The sequence below is a fragment of the Chamaea fasciata genome, unplaced genomic scaffold (assembly GCF_029207755.1).
Source record: "Chamaea fasciata isolate MVZ Bird 193981 ecotype frontalis unplaced genomic scaffold, bChaFas1.0.hap1 SCAF_10, whole genome shotgun sequence".
Lineage (NCBI taxonomy): Eukaryota > Metazoa > Chordata > Aves > Passeriformes > Sylviidae > Chamaea > Chamaea fasciata.
In genome coordinates, this window is record NW_027094095.1 from 17,381,577 (window position 1) to 17,401,564 (window position 19,988).

Sequence of the window (19,988 nt, forward strand, 5' to 3'; positions counted from 1 at the left end):
ATATCTAAATATTACAGAAAGTTGAATTTCAGCAAAATTTCAGCCAGAGTCAGGGTAATATTAGATGTGACTAGTGTATTCAACGAAATATCTAAAGCGTTTTCTTGTGAAAGGAACTTCATAGGAACTTACATGAGCTTTCAAAGAATGTTTACTCCAGAAAATGTTGTGCTCTGCCTAGGAAATATTTGTATCCTTGTCTTTATCTCCTTAGTACACCAATTCTGCTGTTCCTCACATGCACAGCATCGAGCTAATCCCTCCCCTTGCTTTGAATTCCAGAACTACTGCTTGGTAGTTCTGCACTCTCTGCACAGCTTTTCTCCTTAGCTTTTGGCATCAACCCTGCTCTTTGAGTCCACCTCTTTAGAGCAAAGAAATTTACTTGACCAGGTAACTGGGCACAGCTGCACTTCAGCATATCAACTTTTGTAAAATAGGCCTGATGATTTTCATATAAGTGTGCAGGACACTTGATACTGATGATTTGGTGCCTTTCGGTGTAATCTATAATTGATGAAGATGTTGGGCTGTACATAGATGCAGTCGTCCTGCATGCTCTCTTCCCTCTGAAGCCAGAGTTCAGGTATGCAGTACCTCTGAAAATCTGACCTGTAGTGGCTAATGAAAGAATTTATAGGCTATTGAACATCTCTTAATATCGGATGAAAAGAAGATGTCGGAGAAGAGACCCCACTTTCTTGAGGTTCAGGAATGCAGTTGAGTCAAACCATTAGACTACTATTTAGAGTCAGAGGAAATGCTCTCTGGAGAAGCTAAGGAAACATGAGCATATTTCAGTCATTGATATCCCACTTAAGCCTTATTTAAAGTCTGTCTAAGGAGGAACTAATATTTTGTCTGTGAAACTGTACTATTTTTCATCCAGGAGTAGCTAGTTAGGAGTAATTTAATTATGTTGAACAATTTAAATGGCTATATTTCTTCATTCCTTTCATGAAACCTTATTGTTCTCAATGTGGGAGATTTGGATGTTATAAATTCTCCAGGAAGTACTCTTTAAATATCAATTTGTGTATCTTTGAGGCTTAAAATAAAAGCACTGGTAAGCGTTGTGCATCAATACCCTTGAAATCATTCAGTGCTTTTGAGGGATTAATCGGTTATGTTGGATAGGCAATCTACAGGAGTTTACAGTGAAGAGAAGGAGAAGCAGGACTCCTTAGCACCCATTTCCCCTGCCCTCAGCCTGAAGCTTTGCTCATTCTTGGCTGCACAGTGATTGGAAGAGCTTAGAAAATACTTAGAAAAATTAGGAAAGATCTTAGTAGTTTTGGATAGTAGTGGTGAATATGAGAGAAGATGGTTATTCTGCATGGCCAGTTCCACACCTGAGATTCATGCTCTCAATTTGAAGCCTCAAGAACTCAACATTAAATCTCCTGTTTGCAACTGGACCCTAAAGGATCATGTCTGAAGTCTGTCATACTGTGCCTCCACCTCTTCATCTATTCTTACTCTGATAGAAGAATTTTGCTTCTCCACAGGGACTAAAATGGTGGCAGTGTTTTGGTTTTCTTCCACTCTGCAGGGCAAATTCATTTGTTAATCTTCTGTCTCTAAACTGATATGTACCGAAAAGGAGGGCAGGCTGTAAATTTCCAGCTGTTAGTTGAGTGTATATGGGGGCAGTCTTGCTGTATCTTTGCATGTCTTACAAAATGGGATATCTGGGGGAAAAATGTTAGTGGCACAATATTTAGAATTTTGTGACTCATAGAGTAGACCAGAACAGATCTATAGATAAATGTCTTAATTTTTTTAACTTTACATCTACATCTAATACAATTGAAATGAAGACTTACCGAAAGAGGGTATAGAACAAAAGAATTTCACTGGACCACATCTAACATGGTCTGGGAATCTGATTGCCAAGGCTGAAATTTTTTTTTTTTTTGTGATTTCTTTAGTAATTAGTAATTTACTAATACTTTAGCAGTATTAAAAGCCTAGAACATGACATAGAGATACTATTTAAAAAGGGGTCATTTTATAGTGGCGAGGAATTTTACACCTAATAGTAGTCCAGTGAATATGAACTTTAAATTGTCACATTTCCCTGAGAAGTAAAAAGTGAGAGTTATGAGAGTTAAATGCCTAAGCAACGCGCATACATATTATCAGCCATGTAAAATGTCCTGAATAGGAGAAAAACTCTTCATTGCTTTCATGTTGATTAAAACTATGGATTTCTTCTGAGTGAAAATGGTAATGAAGTGTCTTAAGGTCCAGAAGACTTTACAAGGACAGAACCTCATTATTTCTTGCTTTGGATATACTGTTTGTAGGTTTCTAAAGCGGCCTAGATTTTGATCAGGAATTTTCAAATTTGAGAATCTCAGCTCTACTTAAAGAGCATGGTTGATGCATCTGTGGTAAATTTTATCATACAGTGCTTTTGTTTAATTAGATTGTGAACTCTCAATGACTTCCTGAGAGTAAATTTTCTTGAGAGGGGAATTAGAAAACATTAGATGAGGTAGAGGACTTGAGAATACTTGTCCAGAAGAGATTGATAAGAACATAACTAGGACAGCTGTGAGCTGTGCTTTAAAATTGTAAATGATGCTAGTAAGTGATTTTCAATTTTGATTTTAAATAGTCTCCGAAATTGTCTTCCACCAAAGCTTCTTTGAATTAAATTTTGTTTAGTAATCAGGACCAGTACATATGAAGCCTTCTGGTTCTCATTACATTCAAGGAGAGGGTGAGTGTTGGATTTGCTCATCTCTAAGAGGAGAAGGGTATGGAGGTATCTTATTGCATTCTACAGCTAACTCATGGGAGGATCTAAAAAAGACAGAGATTCTTCTCGGGGAGATGCAGTGGCAGGATGGGAGGCAGCAGATAAAAGTTAGGATATAAAACCTTTTCATTAAATATGAGGATTTTAAAATTTTTGTCCCCATGACAGTGATCACACTCTGGAACAAATTACCCTGGTTCTTTGTGGATATTTAGATCTTGACTGAGCCTTGTCTTTTTGACTCTTGCTTTGAGCAGGAGTTGTATGAGGTGACCTTCTGTGATTTCCAACACAAATTATTCCGTGGTTCTACCTTTTGCTGTATTTGTAGTTTCAAGAGGGCACATTAGTACACTCAAACACTTTCAAGACCAAGTTTTGCAAATCCTCTTTCCATTCTTTTAGACTTGGGCCAGCATTTAGGGATCAGCTGAGGTGTGCGGCTTGTGCAGGCATTGGTTCTGTCAACACCCTAGAAGACAGACTGACATACTAAAGCCAAGTCTTAAGACTACATGATAAGCTGGAGAATAGTAGAAGATGAGGGATGGAAAATAGGAGTAGGGTCTCAAAGCAGCACAGATATCACTGATGCCGCTGGGTCTAGCAACCCCTTCAGAAGCCAGAGGAGCCTCAGTGACAGTTCTGTCCCTTCTGGCGACATTCTGGCTACATGAAGCAGGAAGCAGGTGCCGTAGTCACAGGGATACTGTAAGCCGGTTGGAATGTTAAGAACTCTCCTGGAAGTTGTGTAGAGGGAAAGGCCTTTCTTAAAGGCCTCTGGGAAGAGCATTCCATTTCTTCTTATGAGAGTAAGGTTTCATTTCTGGTTACCAACATATTTTGTGAGAGCCAAAATTGTCTTCAGTGAGTGTTCATCTCACATGCTCAGCTGAGATAACTGTCAAACAGCTCAGCTACATGAGGTATCACTGAAATGGGGTTGATTTATGTTTCAATGCTATTGGTGATGTCCAGGTCACATCTAGAATCTTCATTTTCTGCTGAGGAGAAAAGACTTGGGTTGTTCAGGTGGTAACACCAACTGACAGACCCAGCTATTCCCAGAGCAGCAAAGGTGAGAAGAAAGGAGACCTGGAAACCTGGACATATTAGTAACAGTAGCTTAGAAGTACTAGACAGTACTTACTCAACTTCAAGAAATCAGAACTTCAGCTGTGATGATAACTCAGCAAACTCTTCTCCAAATCTTCTCCAGCTTTATTCCAAAACATTGTGCTAGTTTTTCAGGTCTTCTGTAGATAAAAGAATGGCGATATTTACCCCTAAGCTCTTTGCTAGTACTTCCTGTGTTTTCAGTTGTTCTTTGAATGAGGTACTGGCATGATTTATTCTGCTGTGCAATTGTGCTGAAGCTTTTTAATGATCTTTCATTATACCATAGCATAAGTTATTGCCTGTTGTCCAGTGGGATGAAGATGAGCACTTCAGGTCCTCAAGCCACCATAAAATGCCATTATAAATATATGTAAAAGATCCACTTCAGAGTTCTAAAACTGTATAACTGAAATACCCGTAATTTTGTATAATTTTGGAAGGCATTTTAATTAAGACAACATCAGTTTACACTTCCTTTACCCTTCGAAGAACTGACATCTGATGAAAAGGCAGATGTTGGGAGACAAAAAGATTTCTAGAGGGTGGCAGGGTTAACTTCTTGATTCGGATAATGGAAGGGCCAGCTGTGGTGATTCACAGCTGGATCTGCTGCTGCCCACTAACAGTAAAGATCTGGTTGATGATGTGGTAATCAATGATAGCCATGGCTGTAGTGACCATGATATAGTGGAGTTCAATAGACTGAGAGAAATGAGGAAGGAGAGTGTCAAAGTGAAGAGTCTCTGGACCTCAGGACAGTCAACTTTGATTAAGAAAACTAGTGGTCAGATCCCATATGATGGAACTCTGAAGTGGAAACATGCCCAGGAAAGGTGACATATTTTAAGGACTGTATCATACAAGCACAAGGGTACCCATCCCGAAACTCAGAGCAAGCGGATGTGTTGGCTAAGCAGAAAGTAATGGCAGAGGTCCCAAGTCCAGATGTTCCTCTGGTAAACCCCTGGAGATGTCTGGAAGGGTGTTTTTTTCTTAAAGAAGACCCCTTAGATTATTCTGACATAGTGGAAAATAAGAGTCTAACTCTACGGAAGGATCTCTGGTGGTCAATTTCTGCAGATCCTGTAGAGAAATTTGGCGCTGTCCTTTTGCTTTAGTTTCTCTGACAATGTCTCTGCAACATACCAATCGATGTTGCTCCTCAATTTGATTTGTTTACTAAGAGCTATATATCTTTACCATGAAAGACTAGGTAATGTGAAAATGACTGAGAAGACAGATGCTGTGTTTCTTCCACATTGGAAGGAGAACTACAACAATATGGTGCTGCTAGAAAGTCCTGCTGCTATGCAGAGTTCTTACACATGTACTACTGCACTGCCATTGTTTTAAAACCTCTATAGTTTAAACCTTTGTAAAGTACTTTCCTAACTGTTGGAAGTCAATTGCACTTGTTTTTGCTTTGACTGCTTGCTGCTGCTGGTATTATGAGCTAAGCAACTTGCACTATTACCTTCCTAGCATTAGGGAGACATAAAGAATAGGGTGCAAATCCTGTAGGCCAAGTACCTTCTGATGGCACTGCTCAAGCTGAATCCTCAGTGCTTTGCTATAACAATCAGGATTTGGCCCTACTTGCCCTTGGTATTAATCTTGTCCTCTACCCACTAGGCATTATATGGGATGCAAATGATTTGTTTCCGTTCATCAAATTCACAAGGTATGCCTGTATCTGTGAAACAGATTTTTTAAAAAATATAGCAGAGTTCATAATCTGAATTAAAAAAGGAAAAGCATCCATGTATTAGGCCATCAAGAGTCAAAAGCATAATTTGAAATGATAAACGTATCCATTTTAAGTTACACATTACTTTGCATAGTTAATATCACTATAATTAGTCATAGTTCCTGTAATTTATTGAAAAAGATGCTCAGCCCCTCTAGTGTACTACAGTGATGAATGTTGGAAGTGCAACTTTGGAAGCAGGAATCAAGAAAATTAGTAACAGTTGGAGAATTAGCATGTAAATCAATAATATCCTTTCTCTTGCATCTTGGAAACTGAGGGCATACATCACACGCTACATAACAAAAGGGAGGGCAGAAGTTAGAATTGTAACTTCTTTTACATTACTAGGTCTGCTTTTACTGCAAGAGCTGTTTAAAATAATTTCAAACGTTAGAGTAAATCTCTAGTAAATATTTAAACTATGTATAACTAGTCACAAATAAATTAAGCTGATTTTATGCATTCTCTCTAATTAGAAGGGCACAGCATTTGTTGAAACGTGATTAGTATTATTCATTAAGCAAAAAATTCTCATTTGTATCTTATTATCACTATTCTGCATAAACCAACACAATTTGTCATGAACTCCCTCATTTGCTGTATCCTCAAATAGCAGATTATGCTTATTTTTCATTTGGACAGTGGAAAATAAAGCCAGGTGTTTGGCAGCACCAGAGTGTTCAGGTGTAACTGTGCCAGTGATGGTACATTACTAGCAGCGTGGATGAAGAATGAGGCATGGAGAATCTTGGGACTGAGGTGCCTTGAGGCCCATCCCTTTAGAGTGGTCCTGCTGATGAGACAGGTGGTGTTGCATAGGACTGAAAAAAGAGAAACTTTTTTGTAAAGTCAGCCTTTCACCTTCAAGTGGAAATGAGAGGTGCTACACTGTAATACTTGGCTGTGTTCGTGACTAAAGTCTCTATGGTAGGCACTTCTGTATTAAAGTTTTCTAAAGCTGAAAAAATGTCCATTGCTGCGCAGAAGTCTCTGTCACTGTCTGAGAAGAATTGGCACAATATTGCATGGGCAGTATTATGTATTTATATACATAAATATTTACATGTGACCTTGATTATAGTATATTATGCAGGATAGCTAATTCACTGTCTGCATATTCTTCCCCTTCCTTCCTCTCATCTCTTTTTAAGCTTTGAAGAACATCTCTTTACATATGTCATATTTAATTCTGCCCTTGTTCACATGCATGTAAGCCATCAGTAACACTGCTGGACTCAGTGGTGTTGAGTTGGTGTAGGGTGGGTTGGAACAGGGTAGGTGGCTTTCTACATCAGCTCACTGGGCTTGTGGATTAAAAACTGTGAACCCTGAACAGCCCTCACAAGGTTTGGTTTCTTCTGACTTTGTCACTATGATGTGGTTTCTTTGTGTCCTTAAACTGGGATTCTAGGGGTAGTGGTAGCCAAAGGGATGTATTCACCAACAATGGTAAGGGCAAAAAGTAATGAAAAATTGGAGGCATTGTTACTGCATTGCATAGATGAGAATATTAAAGGAATTGTCTGGGTGTTAGAACTGTGTTTCCTACAGCATGTTTTTCACATCTGTTGGAATTTGGTTGTCAGGCAGCGAGTTAAATTGTTTTAGGGCCTTTGATAAACATGCGTAGGGATCAAGAACAGTTTTGGCTATATAGGCAGCTCTATCCAGCCTCTCTGGATGGCAGGTTGTTTTGAATTTTTCACTGTTTTCTTGAGATTAGATGGTCTTGAGTGGCCCAGGAAGTTCTGGACAGCATAGGAAGTGGTATCCCTCCCAGTAAATGGTAGCATGGGAACCATACTAAGACCTGTGTACTGATTCTTTACAGTTCCCTTTTTTGCCTTTGGCAGTAAAGTTGCTTTTTTCTCAAAACGGACTTTCACAAAAACTTTACATTGAATCTGATGTCTGGTCTTATTTTTGAAGCAAGGAAACAATGAGACAGCCTCATCTATGTTATGATACATAAATCTACTGACAGTCTTGCAAGAAGTATGACATGAAATTTTCCTTCCAGGATAAAAGCAGAGGAAAAGTTATTTCCAATATAACCCAATAGCAATGAAAAGTCCTGTGCAGAGCAAGAGTGAAAAGGAGGGAGTTTGTACATGGTCATGCTAAAATTATGAAAGTATAGTTCCAGACATAAACCCCACATCTTCACATTTGAAAATTCATTAATATTATATTTGTTTGCCATTGCTCATGTGTATCTTGTCTATGAGTTTCTATGACTAGTTTATTCCATTTTACTGAATATGTACTTGTGAATTACAAATCCGAACTATGAATAGCTTAAATAGCTAGTAAGAGAAACAATTACATTTTCTTTCTCTCTAACATGCAATTTTAATTTTCATAATTCTATAAAAACATATCCCCCACAATGCAGGTCTGCCAGGAGGCCTGAAATCTGCAGGCTATGGCCTCTCAGGCTGTTTTCCACTGACTCATTTTTAATTTTATAGAATCATTATCTCTAGCTAGTAAATTAACAACAGCCTATAGTGCACACACACTGTCATCCAGCTGCTTAAGGCTCTTGTTATTTGACACCAGTCTTGTATATATAGACTTCATCTGGTATTCAAAAGCTATCAACCCTGCCTCCAAGATAGCCCACCTTCTGGCTCCAGGCTAGAAGAGTGACTCTCCATTTCCAAGTCTAATGAACACATAGCTAGCAGCAGCTTTTCCATTAAGGACCTAGTCTTAGAAAACAGACAGTGTTGGAATTACTTGGATCCAGAACTGCATGGAAGAGTGTTCCTTAGGCTGCCTGACTTCTGTCAAGCAGAATATTCTGTGTTACCTCCCACTTGCAGTATGTTGGACAGTAGTGTTTATGCCGCTGCATTTTGAGGAGTGGAGTGTATTAACAGATGAAATTCTTTATATTATCTTTCAAATTATGAACCCCATTTCTAGGGAGTCTTGAAAAATGCATGTAATATCAATAATCTTATGACTGGTATGAATCCCCCAAATGAGAGAAAACCGTGTACATTAATATATCCAACCATTATATGGTTGGAGAGGAGCAACTATTTCACAGTTGCTATATTTTGTTTTATTCCTAATTTGGCTGCAAATGAAGTAATTCGTATTTTTGCAAATAATTTCTATGTAAACTGATGTCTTCTGTGAAGGAGTGGTAAGGACTTAACAGGGAATTGTTTCTCCTGGACAAAGTTCGGTCATCACAGGGTAGAAGAAGTTGACAACACCTACTGCTCAGTCAAGGTCAGGGAACTTATTCCAAGAGTAGTTGAAGAAAAGGGGCTTGTGTTCTAGACTCAAAGGACATATTTTTTTTTTAGATTTTATTTTCCAGATTATGATACATGTAGTTGTCATGGACAAGTGAGAAGAATTGACACGAGTCATAAGAAGCTATAGTTAGGAATGAAATGCAGGAGATACCGGCATTAAAAAAAATCCAGGAAGGCAGGGAAGGTAGCTTATCATGTTATTTTCCCTCTGCCCAAAAGCTTGGAAAGTTCTATCTGGGCCATTTGTTTGTGATATTTTGGTCTGATAATCTATGCAGTGAAAAATTTATCTGCCTTGGTGGGGTTTGTTTTCACTGTGTACCTCACAAAAAGCCTTTTTTATTCATGTGTTCTGTGTCCTTCCACAGGGATGTGGTGTCATGGTACTTGCAGGAACTAGAGCTCTGAAAGACACACGATCAACAGTTTTGCTTTTGCTGACTGTGGTAAGTGCCCATACTACTTCAACACTCAGGTAATTATCCTTTAACTTCTGAAGACCCAGAATGATATTCACATACGTTCAGCTGAGGAGTGAGGCTGAGAGAGAACCAAAGGCTTAAGAAAATCAGTCTACTCTGAACCTTGATGTGAAAACTTGGATTTCTGTGGACTTCTGCTGATGACCTGTGTCATGTTTCACAAATACAAGGTCTTAACACTCAACTATCAGTCATTATTTTTCACTGAGTCATCTTTGAGAGAATCAGTCTTTAATTTATATTTATATTTTTTTAAATTTCCATTTGAATAGAAAGGATCAGGTTGTTTTGAGGAATATGGTGACTGTTTCACAAAAGTAATGTTAACTATATATATTATTTAATATTATTGTCAGTTACATAAGTCATTTTTTAATAATTTTTTATGGAGAATACTAGCAGTATCTTCAAAATACTTTTAAAAAGGTTCTTTAAAATTCTTGCATGTGTATCAAATATGAAACTGCCCTAGATTAATAAAAAATATGAGATTATATTTGATTGTTATTTAATTGTTTATATTTCTGTTGGGTAGTGTTTTATCAAATGTTTAACTTCATTATATAGGGAAATAATTTAAAATAAGAAGCCCCTTATGCTTAGTCTTTGTGACAGCAGCATCAAATTAGAAGAGAAATGGCCGTTGATTTCTACTCTTAAAGAAAATAAGATTTGTATGTAAACAATTTAAAATAAATAGCTAATTTGCTTCCAATTATATAGTATATAAAGCATTAGTAATGGAAGCAAATTAGGCATGATTTTTATTTATACATTATCAATTGGGAAAATTGGCCCTTCACCAAATGAAGCCTTCATTCTATAAGCATTTGGTTAATTCCTTACCTTTAGGCATCTAATTAATCCTCCCAAAGTCAGGGAGACAAATTCTGTGATTGTTGTTTAACAGCCATAACTATCTGCAGGTTTGGAGGTCAAACAGATACTCAAACTCAGCCTGGAAAGCAGACAGGGAGAATGCCATAGGGTATGAAAGCAACACTGGGATTGCAGTGCACTGTGCAATATTTCCTTGCCAAATTCACTGTCAATTTGTCAGACTTGGCTTTTGGTTTTGAAGGCCAAATAGTTTTCCAGTATCCTTCTCTAGGTAAGCAAGCAGGTTTTTATATCTTCATTTTACAAATGCAGGAAGTGGTTTGCTGAAGGCTGCAAACTCAAGAACCTGTTACTGGAATGAAGTTTAGAACAGAGAAGCCCTTGGCTCCTGGTTCTGCAGTCAGTTCACAGCAAAATGCCATTCTGCAACAAAATATGTACATAAATTATAAACATGTAGCTTTTAATAAATGTGTAGCAGTATATATGCACTGGTAGACAATGAGAATTAGTGGAATAATCACTAATCATATCTGATGGTATGCAAGACTCCTTATGGTGCTTTAGAAATAAAATAATCCATTCTGTAAAAGATTCTTGTATTGTATAGCTCTTGCTACGTAGGATTGCATCCCTGTACAGAATTAAGCATGCAGTTGCCCATCTTCCACAGGATCTTTCTTGTATTGTTTGTGTTACTTGTTGTCAGTTGTTTCAGCCAGATGAGTTTATCCGGATGGATAATGGACAGACACTGTGTTCTGTTTTCCAATTTATAAATGAACAAATGATATTTCTGTTTGTTAAAAGTGAACTATGGATGAAAGATAAATTCTAAATTTTTATTTTTGTGGGTCACCATTGCTTATGTAGGTAATAACACATTCTTGCTGTTCTTGTTGTTATTATTATTACTTCCATGGTATGAAATGCGGTTGGATTTGGTTCTTTTTTAAATATTCTAAATCCATTTCCAGAATGGTACCCTTGCATATATGGATTTTTCTTTATTGAAAACATTTTATGGCCATTCAAGTACCTTACAGTAGAAGAGAATTTTAAAAAAATAGGATATCTTCAGCCCCACCTTTTATAATCAAATCTGCTTCAGTCTAGCTGAAAATTGTATCTGCAAATTGTTCTATGTTGATTTTTTCCCAGCTGTCTATATGGATAAGTGCAGCAATAGTCATGAGGTATATTCTCAAAAGTTTGTGAAATCTTTACAGAGATTACGAAGTACAGCATTGGATTTTAAGGACTCAATGTAAGAAGTATCTTTGCTAGTCCATTATTTTGTTAATTGTTGGCCAAATTGTTTTGTAGGAAAATAATATTTTAGGAATGAATCTGTGGAATAGGCAGCTATAACTTCGTAACTAGCAAAGTATGTATTCAGTATTTGTGCAGTAAGATATTCAGTAAGTAATGATATTCAGTTAATAAAACTGAATATTAGGAGTACCAAATTTTAAAATAAGCCCAAAAGAACTTGAAGAAGTGTTGTTAATGAAAAGAACAGTGTAGGAGAAATACTTTTTATGAAAAGAATGAACAACAGACAATTTCAAGGTAATGCAAGAACTTCCATCTCAACCTCTGTCCCTTCATTCTTTCCCCATAACTCATGGTCTGTGCACTTTGAAACCTTGTGCTCTTCATCCTCTCACAAGCTGATGGTAAAAATCTCCACATGTAAGCTCCTTTCTTATCCTTCAAATACATTTCAGAAACATAGGCAAAGAAACACTCATTCCTCTACAAACTGGAAGTTTCTGCCTGCCTCAACCACCTTCCAAAGCTGCTGTGACTACCAATTTTGGTCTATTTGTAGGATTAGAAGCTTAGTGATGCATCCATTGCATCCCTTCTGAAAAATATTTCAAAATTATCTTCTTGCATTGAGATACAATCCCTGAGTAAAGGATATGTTTAGAGACATAGGTCAGAGATGAAATTATACTTTGGGTCTTAACTGTTCCCCTTCAGTAAGAGCTCGTGTGAGATTGACACAGACTTGGACGATAAGTGACTTAAGATCTGTAGATTGTTGACTTATTCTCTAAGAAATAACTTTGTTTTCAGCATAGACGTGCTTGTTTTTGGCGCTTTTTTAGGTGTTTGGACTCAAATAAAAATTTAAAATTACAGTGTCTATCTGTAGCTTATCAAGGTGTTTTCAGGTTTTCCTTATCAAAAATTCAAATTAGTTTCTTTTGATTATGTTTGAAATGCTACAGTGGTAGGGTGGAGGACACTTAAGTAGGCCTTCTCTAGCGGAAGCTTTATCCTTGTTGAGGCAGAAAATTCTTTAATAATTTTTGTAATCTGCAATATGTAGCTGAGTAGTGAAACAAGAGTGAGAAAACACTACTTGGAAACAATGGCTGGGTGCCCACAATTTCTGTGATGTTCAGGACAATATATCTATATTTTAATCAGCTGGCTCTAAATGAAGAAGCATGCCATTGTATGATTAGTGAAAAGTGCTGGGTTTAGTTATGGTAATATATGTATGTTAGAGATTTAAATTGTTGTGTGTAGCTATTCAAGTTTGCTATTAACATCAGCAGCATGGCACTGAGATTGGACCGGCTGTACAACCCTCAGCAAAAGGAAATGTACTTTTATTCAGTGGGGCTACAATGGGACTCCGAAGTGAAGTGAGCATGATTTAACTTTAAACATCATGCTATGTTTCCATTTAACCCGTTGAGTTGTCATTTCCATAAACCCAAATGTTTTGATAGGAAAAACAATTGCTGTGGACAGAAAAGGAGTCAGACTGTACGCAGATCAGTTCAATAAGCAGGAGTTCTTGATGTGTTGTAAGGCAGTGGCTTCCCAACTCCTGGGACAAATTGCAGTTTGATCGACTGCCAATAAGTGAGATCATACTCGTATCTTTTTTATTTGTTTATTTTTAATTTGTGAGCAAAGACTGTGCTTATTAAAGTGAGGAACTCCACACTTCTTTTAGCCAAGTGTTACCATATTCTGTATAATGAATTGTGTACACTTCTTTTCAGTCGTTCATCTAATTTTCCTTGGAATTGCATGAAATACTTCATTTTTCAAGTATTTTTCCGATCTGTACTATTTATATTTCTGGTACAAACCTGCATTTGATTACACTCATATAGTAGATGCTTTGTCCTTTTATGTGGACATGAACTTGTTGCCCTTTTGTTTTGTTTAGTTTTGCTTTGTTTTGACACGTAAGTGAAAAGATTGACCAAGTAAATGAATTAAAGTTATTCTCTGTATTTTGGGATTTATAATGACTTCAGTGATTTGAATTACTGTAGAACTTTACAGCTTGATGTTGTTTTCTGGTCTTACCACAGAGTAGAAAATATTTTCATTATCTGTTTTTAGCAAAACAAGTAAATTTTTTCTTTGTTTCTTACTTGTTAATAGTGACATGGCCCTTGTTTTTCTTTTTCAAATTTTGGTGGACTAATTATTGAATTTATTAGGGAAGTACTGAGAAGATCTATTCTTCTCTGTGGCAGATAGATACCGGTGGCTTAATGCCTTGGCCACAAGGCTAAGCAATATCAGATTGCTGTGGCCTGTGACAGTTAAAATATCCAGATTATGTCTGTGAATGTTTTCACTTTTAAAAATGTAAACCTTTAGCATTAATGCTGCCATTACCAGAATGTTGCTGGCATTGCTCCTGTGTTGGAAGATAATTACTGGACTCATTCCTGACATGTAACCTTCTTTTTTCCAGGGGTGTGGGAGGACGGTCACACAGAGTCATTGCTGAACTGCTGAAGTTGGGTAAGTTCTGTTGCCTTCATTGATCCTGTGTGGCTTTCAGAATATGGATGGAGTTGATGGAGAAAGCATCTGTGTAGTTCACATTACTAGAGAAATTTGTTTATTATACTTTGCACTGAGGTTGTTCCTATTCTTGTGTGCCTGGTAAACAGTTTGATTTTTGATTGCTTTTTAGGATTTTCAGATGGCCTACATGAAACTTCTTATTTTGGTTTCTACTGACTAAGGTGTTTTAAAGTTATTTCCTGCTTTGCCACTCTGTAAAAACATAGAAAATTCACCTGAGCTTGGAGGACTATCACAGGTGCTATGAACCATCTAACACTTCATAATAAATGCATTTCCCAGATATAGACGAAAGAATCTGTTGGGAGTCCTGGTGTACCTTACTTCTACCTAGATGGAGAGCTAATGCTGTAGACCTGGCCCATAACAAACGGAAAGAAAAAAGCATTCCAGTTTGATCCAGGGATCATTTCTTCACCTAGTCAAACACATTTCCCTTCTTTCTGTCCTCCGTCCTTCACGGTTCTGCCTCTGTGTTGAAGATGATCCTATGCAGTGCCCCAAAAGCACTATTTTGCCCTAATCAAGTGCCACACTTTCTTCTGCCAGACAGTGCAGGAGCGTTATGTTTGGAGCTTTGGTGGACTGCCAGCTCCATTTGCTGTGTGGAGGGGAGGAAAAGGATGGAAAGTACCATCTTTTTCAGGGCTTTCATTCCCTACAGAATGTATTAACAAGTCTGAAAGCAGCTGTGCTTGCTCCTGCTCTAAGAATGGTAGATCCAAAAAAGTGTAACCATCTCTTCCCATGCCATGAGTTTCAGTCTAACTACATAATTACAGTTCCTTCTTTAGACTCCGTCAAGAAGGAAAGTTAAAGAACGAATCAGAAAATTTTAGAAAGTTATGAAATTAGAGAAAACCAAGTGACTGTCAACCGGACTTTCATTACTCCTTATTTATTAGAACAAGGACATTGCAAAGAATTAGGTAGAATACTTTAACTCCCATGAAAGATGTCATGCACTGCATATATTGTTGAGTTAATGTGAAATACCTGTTTAAATCAGTATTTTCTGTAGTTTCCTTGTCATACATCTTAATGTCAGCAACATCTGCAATGAAATTGCAATGCGGATCAGTGCAGATGATCACCAGTTAATAAAGAGTCAAAAGCATAATTTAGGTAGCATGATTTCTTGAGTTTATTTCTATGGTTAATCTACTCGTATGTTTTCAATAAAACCTTACATTAAATACAAAAGGTATGTACAGCATGATATATGAACGATTTTGGTTTTGGCATAGTATTTGGTTGTCCAAGATCAAATCCTAAGGTTTGGTCTCCTCTTCTCATCTGAGCTCCAAATATTCCTTGCTTATTTAGGAGTGCTCTAAAGAAGGATTTGAGCTCTCATTTTGACACAGATATTGCAAGAGAAGTATTCTTAACTTTATGTGCATTGCTATAATCAACAAGGAAGATAGGAAATTATTCAGTTCAGAGGATCATTCCTTAAACATGATTCTCAGACTGAGTAGACATCATGGGGGAATCTTTCTCCTTAAAAGTGTCATTTTATGTCATTAAAAAAAGAAAAAATGAAAATTTCAATAATTTCAATTGGAAGTTTTTGGATGTGCTACTGCCTCACTAAGCATGAAATGTAGTTTTCAGAACAATCTCAGAGATGTCCAGAAGTCAAAAAAGTAGAAAAGGAGACCATATTCCCCAGCCCCAGAGGCAATTTTGAAAATATAATTGTAGTTATTATTGCATCTTATTATCTATACAAGGCTTCTGCCTTACCTTTGTTACCACAAGAAATACTACTTCTGAGAGTACTGTTTCTGAAGATAATGTTTGCCCCTGATTGATTGCTTTTGAGATGGTGACACTTCTCATTTTATGGAAATATTATAGCCCTTTGAACACTGAATAGCTTCAGAAAAGCTCTAGGGGTGAACAGAGAGCTGTCTAGGACCCCAAGGGCAATGCTACAAGTTAGGCAGCGTTTGAACGGGGGAAAGATGGCCTGTCTCACAAGTGTTCCCCACAAGGCTATTAGCTTTGTTTGGCTCTGAGTAACAGATCAGCATTTGCTAGCAGTCCTGCAGCCATGCTAGAAACAGGCCTAGCACTTTAACTTTTAGTCAGCACCAGCTTTGTTTCTCTTTGAGCCCGTGCAAACACTTTGGTTGAATATTGTAGAGACAAACAACCTGCTAGTTTCAGGGAAGTGCTTTTAGGATCAGAATTCTTTGTAGTAATTTGTTGGCCCAAACGACCTGATAGTCAAGGTTTTAAATCAGTGTAATTTTCCCCTGGTACCCACTTATAATTAGTTTTTTAGTAATACAAGAATTTCTAGTAAATTCAGTATTCATTGCATCTTCAGTGGTATATATTTGTAGTTTCTGGTATCTTCTGTTATTTGTGTGTGAACAAATCGTGTATTTGGCCTTAGAGTACCACAGTGCCCCTGTGAGTGCAGCTGCCTAAATGCACACTGCGAGCTCGTGTGTGTAGGGCACCCAGCTCTCCCAGGAGTCACAGGTGACACACATGTATGTGTTCCTCAGGGATATACCAGCATCACTGTACAACATCCTCCTGATTTAATGGGCATTTTGCTACATCCCACATGGCCAAAATGGGAAAGGAAAAGAACAACCAGACTCTGTGTTATTTTCTTTCCAAGTCTTTATCTCTGCCAGGACATAGAAATAGTCAGAGCTTGGTGGACTCTTTGTGAGCGCTGAGCAGTCTGAATGCTCAGTAACTCAGTGTGAAACCAGAAGCATCATTGCATAAGCATTGACAATATGGAGCAAAATGCTCTTAGATGAAAAAATAAACAGGGTTGGGGTGTTTCTTGCATACAGTAGGCCTAGCCATTTCAGCGACGACCATAAGCAGATTTCTGAGGTTCTCAATGCAAATTTAGGTGGAACCATTTGAATTTAAATAAATAAATAAATAAAATATCCCCACACGAAGCCTAGCTTGAAGGACTAAACATGCCAGTAGCAAGTTCTCCTTCAGACTTCAAGAGATAAAGTATGTTAGTGTGCATCCGTTAGTTTAATTTATTCAGTGTCATTGCTATATCACAACCTTCTGTTTGATTTTCTTATAAACTAATAATTTCCTGAATGAACTAATACTGCCATAGCCACTAGTACCTCTGCCTTGTAGAAGTTTTTTATTGTTGTGTATGCAACTAAATTGAAATATCTTTCACTTGAAATATTGACTTTAATATCTCATTTGAAAAATTCATGAAGCCTTTGATGTTAAATCCATACTCAATTTAGCCAAATGCCATTAGAATATGCAATATGCCTGAATACAGAGAGCATTATTGTCTGTGTTTCTGCAGAAGAATTACATTTTATGACTGTAACGTCAGGATCTTTTTTGGATTTGTTCATGAAGAAAAGAAAGAGAAAGGCAGCACATTAGAAGCAAAATGAAAAGTGGTATTGATTAGGCTCTCATTTACCCTCTCTTTGCTTGAATCCCTAAATGCATGGAAATAAGGGTTGTGCCACAGCAAGTAACAATGCTCTGTAATGAATGGAACAATCTTTAGAAAATTAGTATAAACACGTACGATAGTGCACAGATGTTGCTCCTAGTAACTGTCATACATTTATTTTACATCTCCATTTACATACATCTCTTTATTTCCTAATAGTATCATAATAGAAACATGACAATAGTTAATGATTTCATAAAACATGAAATGTAAAGCTGACAGAGAGGTAGAACATTAATTGAAACCTATAGCTATAGTACATTAGAATTACATCTCCTAAATGACTCCTGATAAAAATATCCCTCTTCTACAGAGAAAGACAAAGACAGGTAAAAAACTAGGCTTTCAACAAATTAATTTTTTTTTTTTCCAGTAAAACAGACTGGCAAATGTTGCAAAATCTCCTGAGTGCTAATAGAATCGTATTTGCCTTTAGTAATTTATGGGCACTTTTCCTCCAGCTATCGATCACAGCTGAAAAAAGTAAACTGCATTAACATTTTAGGCAATAATGGCTCCAGAAAATGTTTGATTTTTATCACTACCAAAACTGATGTCATGAAACTTGGTTCTTGAGCAGAAGAGAGAGAACTGAGTGCATCCAGCCTGTGGTGTGTTTATGCAAGTGCTCAGATCTGACAGAACAAACTGGATGTTAACTAAGGTTTTGATCTTGTTACGTTATCCTAAAACATAAAAAGTAAGTTGATGGCAGAAGTCAGGAGATGGCTGTGCGGCGGTAATGAGGTGTCCAAAGTACGCTGGGGTCTCTGGGGATTCCAAGGGAGGATTCCAAGGAGCGCTGAAGGGACTGAAGGAGAGCTGCTCTCTGCCACCATCTCCTGGCCAGTGCCTGGGACACAAGCTGCCTCCACTTCCTCTGCTGCCAGCTTTGCCAAGCCTATTACCTCGGCCGAGGGCACAATCACAGCCATTTGAATCGAGCTCAAAATGTAAAAACAGCACACTTTAAAATTTCCAAAGGGAAACTGGGCTTCTACAAGCTTATGTAGATGTACGTTAAAGTGGATGGTGCAAAATGCCAGACTAAGGGAGCTGAAAGCTCTGTGAATAAATCCAGAGCATTAGTGACTGGGATTTTGTGCTTGGAATTAGAGGAAACTGTTTTGGTCAGTGATGATGGCTCATGTCAGATAGTCCTGAATGCTCTAGAAATGTGTGTTATACATTGGAAGGTGACTGGACTTGAATTTCTGCAGAGTATTTATGTGTTATGAGAGGAAACAGCTTCATTTCAGTAGTTAATACTTTCAAAATGCCAATTTTTAGTGTTAATAGCTGAACTTACCTCTTTATTATTGGGAAGCAATGCTGTAAGATAGATTGACTTTGAATGTGGAATTAGATTTCTGGTTTTATGTTAGATTTCTGGTTTTACCATAGGCCTTTGCCATTTGCAGAAATCTGTGATCTACAAAAGTGAGTTTAGTGAAACTTCTTCTTACATTAGTGTTATTGTAGATGACAACATAGCACAATAGATTGATACTTGGTTTCTGTATAATTAATTTTGACAACAAAGAACACATGGAATTAGTGTACAAACTGAAACTGCAATCCTTCTGATTCCTTTCATTGCCCAGGTTTTTCCATACTTCTGTGTCTTTGGAGCAATGAAATCATATTGCTGCTTGGTCATATGTAAAATTAATTGTGACAAGTTAAAATAGATGTTAAAGCAAGCATCATACAAATTAATTAAAAATTGATTAGTACAGTTTATAATTTTTCATAAGAAGAAGAATCTTGTATATTCTGAGTACAAATGAAAGTTAAATATTTCCACATCCTGGAAGAAATTTGTGAGTTGAAGATCATGTAAATTATATGATCTGTATTATGTAGAACCAAATTAATATCCTTGCTTGTCTTTTAAACAGATGTGCAAACATTTCTTGGTGATCTCACACCCTAGTGCTTTTTCTTCAACTGCAAAAAAGGACCTCAGAACCTCTGTGCCTCAGAAGATTATTTCTTTACATTATGCCAAAAAAAAAATGAAGTAGTTTGAAGTATATGTTAGGATGTAGCATAGAGTTTATGTGTACCACTGAATCTGATACAAGTGAATAAAAACTTATTAGAGAAATTCATTTGCCATGCCTGCAGCCTTCACAGTGAACAGTTTTACAGATCTCATTTTTCAGATCTGAATTTTATTTCAGAAGCTTTGCAGTATGCTGACTAATGAAGAATTGTGAGAAAGAACACAAAAGTTGTATCAAAAAGAATGTAACTTTCAACTGCAATTTAGAAATACCACACAAATCAGCATGTGGCTATATACCTGTGCGTATCAAACATGAAAACAAATTGCATCCTTTTTTTGGATCACCTAGTCAATGGTGTTGAATTTCTGACTTTTTAGTTCCAACCAGGTAAGATAAGGTGGCCTGTT

General features: G+C 37.2%; 1 long non-coding RNA gene across 1 annotated transcript in view; it reads left to right on the top strand.

Annotated features, from left to right (window-relative positions):
• The window catches only part of LOC136294612 (uncharacterized), a 76,550-nt gene extending 56,940 nt beyond the window's left edge, over window positions 1-19,610 (top strand). The window contains exons 2-5 of the long non-coding RNA XR_010722461.1: window positions 9,280-9,357; window positions 13,973-14,022; window positions 18,974-19,009; window positions 19,471-19,610. This is a non-coding gene — a long non-coding RNA (uncharacterized lncRNA). The remainder of the gene's footprint in view (window positions 1-9,279; window positions 9,358-13,972; window positions 14,023-18,973; window positions 19,010-19,470) is intronic.
• Window positions 19,611-19,988: the final 378 nt, after the last annotated feature.